This window comes from Delphinus delphis, chromosome 18 (assembly GCF_949987515.2).
Source record: "Delphinus delphis chromosome 18, mDelDel1.2, whole genome shotgun sequence".
Lineage (NCBI taxonomy): Eukaryota > Metazoa > Chordata > Mammalia > Artiodactyla > Delphinidae > Delphinus > Delphinus delphis.
Window position 1 is genome coordinate 48,950,658 of NC_082700.1, and position 4,912 is coordinate 48,955,569.

The 4,912-nt window shown below is 42.9% G+C and overlaps 1 pseudogene; it reads right to left on the reverse strand.

The window, feature by feature from the left end:
- Positions 1-2,504: 2,504 nt before the first annotated feature.
- LOC132413618 (protein FAM204A pseudogene) lies at positions 2,505-3,024 on the reverse strand (annotated as a pseudogene).
- Positions 3,025-4,912: the final 1,888 nt, after the last annotated feature.

Sequence of the window (4,912 nt, forward strand, 5' to 3'; positions counted from 1 at the left end):
CTTGGAGTAACCTGCGTTTGCAGTTTCTGTGAACCCCGCTGGCCGCCGGGAACTAGGCTGCCACACCACAGATTTATGTTCTTTCCCCCTTCTGGCTAGAGTTGACTCAAGCTTGTGTAAAGTTGAAGGAAACTAAAGCCTCATCCCACACTATTGTCTTCCAAAAGCACGCCAAAGAAAGAGACCAATTAAAAGAAGAAAGCCTGGCAGTGCATTTTAATCTTCTGCCTGTTCTGGGTGGCCTGCAGGCTCTGTGGAGGAGAGGAAGCAGCAGAGCCTGTGGAACATTTACTTGGATTTGTCCTATGGAAACTAACTCAGAACTCAGCTGCTCAGGGTTTGCACCGAAACAGCTCACGAAGAACATGTTGAAATGAAAGCCATGCTTTCCGGCCGACCGTTGAGTGCAGAGCTCTGTGAGGCCTCTGCAGTGGTGGCTGACAGACACGAACATTCAACAGTAAGAGAAGTTGGAGGAAGCCTGCATACAGAGGAAGTATCTACGGGTTGTGACAAATGACAAAAAAATGATACAATTTAGTAGCAAGTTTGACGGTCCTTTATTCAAGGGAAAATAATTCATGGATGGGGGGGAGTACTGTTTCTGAGGGATTTGGGCAAAAGCGAGTTGACAGAGCCTTTGAGGCAACAACATGGACATTGCATGATTGACCAGGAGGCCAGGAGTATCCTGGGAAGGCTAACAGGTCTAGCGTTTTCTAGCGTGAGGTGAGCCGAGCTGGAGGATTGGGGTCCGTGTATGTTTGGTGTCCTTGGCAGTTTTCCGTGAGTGTAGGCTGACTTAGGTTTAGGTTTGTGATGTGGGCCGGCCCACTGGAGTGGCCTCCATTTTTTTTTTTTTTTTTTTTTTTTTTTTTTTTGCGGTACGCGAGCCTCTCACTGTTGTGGCCTCTCCCGTTGCAGAGCACAGGCTCCGGACGCGCAGGCTCAGCGGCCATGGCTCATGGGCCCAGCCGCTCCGTGGCATGTGGGATCTTCCTGGACCGGGGCACGAATCCGTGTCCCCTGCATCGGCAGGCAGACTCTCAACCACTGCGCACCAGGGAAGCCCTTGGCCTCCATTTTTTATCAGCCGTAATTATGTATATGAAATAAGGGGTGATGAAGAGGGAGAAAGTGGCTACTTCAGTTGTATCAATTTACTGCGAAAGGAGGCCCCGGCATCCAAGATTTCCCTCTTACCTTTTTTTTTTTTTTACCCCCTCCCCCCCCCTTTTTTTTTACAAGGGGTAAAATATGTTGACACTGGCTTTGTGAGAGGGGGCTTAGCTATGACAGACTAATGGAATGTGTGCAGAAGTGTCTCTAGGCAAGGTTTGTGGAAACAACACCCGAAAATAAATCCTTACAGTGAAAGAACTGGCGGAACATTAGGAGAAAGCGGATTACACGTGCAATTGGTCATCCCATGGGGAATGAGAGACCCTCTACAGGGTCTGCCTGCATGAAGGCTGTTCTCCCTGTTCTGGACTTGTTATTAGTGACTCTTTCCAGAATGTGTTTCTATAAAGTGACTACCGGTTATATGGAAGGGCTAAACCGTGACTGTATTAGGATTTGTTTGGTCAGAAATATTCGGCTGTCATGTGACATTGAAGTCTTAAGTCACTGGAATAAAGGATGCGTAACTGTTTGAAGGAAGAGGACTTGGGAAAGCTCCAGAACACAGTACGAGTAATTTGGGAGAAAGCTGTGGTAGGGGATAGCACTTCTGGGCCACCAGAGGGCAGCATGCATTCAACAACTATTTTCTGAAGTCTGCATTTTCAAAGTACCACTGAGGACTGTGTGAAAGGGGGGCAGACCCTGGAGTGAAGTCAACTTTGTACTGATTTTATGCTCATCCCATCCACCTTGGATAACTCCAGCAATATGTCATTTTTTGGTCTCTCCATCTTTTTCTTTCTCCCCAAGCAGAGTTATTCCACAGCTTTCAGTATATATCTCTACATAGCACTTATTATATTTTTCTTTTTTTACTGAAATATTTTATTTGAAGGAACATAAAAATTAATTGCTTTTACCATGCGACTGTGAAGAATTAACTGCATCTTCCCAATAAAAATTTAATCGTTACTTTTATAACATTAAAGTAATTAAAGTCATTTACAAAGACAATATCAATTGAGACTCATCCAGTTATAACTAATCCATTATAAACAAATAGCAATCTTAAAATTTCAGAATAAGTATCGTTAAACTGAATTCGAATATAGGAAGCTCATTGACTATGCTATAACAAATAGATGAAAACTAAAATGGATTTTACACTCTAGGGATATATAAGTGTTAAACATTCTAATTTCTTATACAGATAACAGAAAGCTTCATTTCATTATTGTAAGCTCTCAAAATTTATGCTTATTTTTTCTACTTCTGTCAATTTCCCGACACATTTAACACAAGCATGGAAATCTTTTCAGTAAATTGAGCATGTGCACCTCACACATGTAGTGAAGGATACTGGCCAAGTGACATATGTCTCATATTGTTTGAGTTTCCGATCTATTCTTTGCTTCAGACCCCCATACAAGTTTATTCTTTTCTCAAGCAACCTGTGAATTTGCAGTATCTTTTTTGGCTTTTACAGAGTTGGGCCTTTCAGCGGCTCTGATAGTTTTACAATAAGCTCTCCTGTGGCCATTTGGTTGCTGAGTTCTCAGCTTTCTCCATTTTGCAGTTGTCCACAGCCTGGTCTATGCTCTTGAAGGCCTGACTTATCATTTCTTTTTCTTTTTTCAAACCTATCCCTGACTCCAAAATACCGAATACGTTCCTTCCACTGGGCTTTATTTAAAGATTGTTTCTGACAAGGTGCCCCTTCATTCTTCGATTTATCTTTTCTGGAGAGTTTCTTTCCACCCCGCTTCCGCTTCCCAGGCTTGAGGTCAGGGTTTCATGTTTGGAATGCTTTTTATGCAATTCTTGAAATTTATTCCACATATTTAAGGGAATTCCAGAAAGGCACACTTTGTGTGCACTTACATGTGGCTCTGTTTCAGTTTACTGTCTATCTAAGAGAAATCTGAGATTTGTTTTTCTCATTATCTGACCTTTCTCTTCCTGTGACTTCAGGCTTCATCGGCAGAGTTCAGTGCAACATCACGTAGGCCAGGAGGAAGCAGCCCACGCCCTGTCTTTTTCTGAAGTTCAAGTCTTTAAGATAGTAGCTCTTAGAAAGGTACACCTTCTCCTGCTGGCTGCACACCTGGAAGCCTGCAGGTTCTGGGGCAGAGCCTCACTATAATCCCAATGTGGGAAGAATCCCCTCCTGGGCATAACACTCAACGGCCAGGTCCCAGGTAGGATTTCTAGCCTGTTGACATTTTCATGCACTGTAAGTGTTTTCCAGGATTCACTGATTATAAACATAGTCCATTTTCTCAATGGGAAGCATCCTTACCCCCTCACTTTGGTGGGACAGAAAACCCCTTTCCCACCAAAGAGCTTGGGAAGGTGCTGAGCTGCCCCTTCCAAGGAAAATATGGACCTGACTGGGGTCTTCTCTGGCCTAATCTGCCCGTGCTGGGCCTCCTGGCAGATCCTCTGGAACTGTCACCAGGAGCCCAAGCCCATATTTAATTTTGTGTTAGGCTTTATGGGCAATGGATCTTTGTTAGGACTACTCAACTGTCTCTGCCCATTGTAGTGAGAGATCTCATTGCAATCGATTGGAGTTTGGGTTCCAATAAAGTTTTATTTATAGAAACAGTTGGCGGGCCTGGGTTTGGCCCATAGGCCCTAGTTTGCCCACCCCTGGTTTAAGATGTGGTTTCCAATAAATTAGGTTAATAAATTATTTTGTCTCCCATGTTGCTTTAACATAGTACCAAGCAAATGCATAAAGTACATTGATTTTGTTGAATATACTCTGATGTACTTTGAACGTTCTTTGTTCAGTGATGAAGAGTTTTCCAATGGCTGAATAATAATTATAGCTACTTTTTCTGGTAATGCTTCAATGAAGTTCTCAGAAAATACGTAAGGGATCGTCTATGTGTTGTATTTGTAAATATTTAATTTACAGTTAAAAACTGGAGATTTGATTTTAGTAAATGAAAAGTTTTGATAAGTGCCTTTGGAGTGTATAGTCTAAGCAAAACTGAAAGGTTTTCCTAAACCAAACTGTGACCGAGAAGAATGTTTTTAAAAAGCTTTAAAAAAATTAGTTTTGCTTCAGGTAATGTGAATATAGCCAAAATATCTCTCTGTTTATAGACAAGTGGCTTAATGTTTGAAGTATTATTCATCCCGTCAGTCTCCTGGGTGTGTGTTGAGTAGACGATGTTTTTTCAGTGTAGTTTCAAAACTCAGGATGGTTTATCATAAGAAAAAAATGCAGGATTTGTGTGGTCTTGGCTTGACTTAGAGTCACAGGTTACTGACTGTTAAATGTAATATGGAAATGTTTAAACCACACCGAGGTCTTCCCTGTAGCTGCCTAACCTCTTGTATCCTTGCTGTCAGTCAGCCTTTGTCCCACCAAGATGGAAGAGCTTCGGTCATGGTGCTCAACGCTTGGCTTCTTGGTCCAGTGACCTGCTTCCTCCCAGAGCTTTCCACTCTGTCCCCTGGAACAATTTTATGGTGAACACTCCAACATTTACCCCTCCCCTAAACCTTCTCTTTACCTCTTTGCCTTAAGAGAAAGCCAGTCCTCCTTTTTTCCTGTTGCCTTCTCCAGTGGAGTTTGCCATCTCTCGCCCACCTCAGGGCTGGAAGAAGTGGCCACTTCCAGAGAGTTAGCCTGAAATGTTCACACAGCAGTATCTATGTCTTAGACCAGTTGGTTAGACTGTCCAATATCCTTCTTCCTCACTGCTGCTGACCTCTGACCTCTCACTTGCTCCTTTTTATTCAGTGAAGACTTGAGCACCTGACTCATGCATCC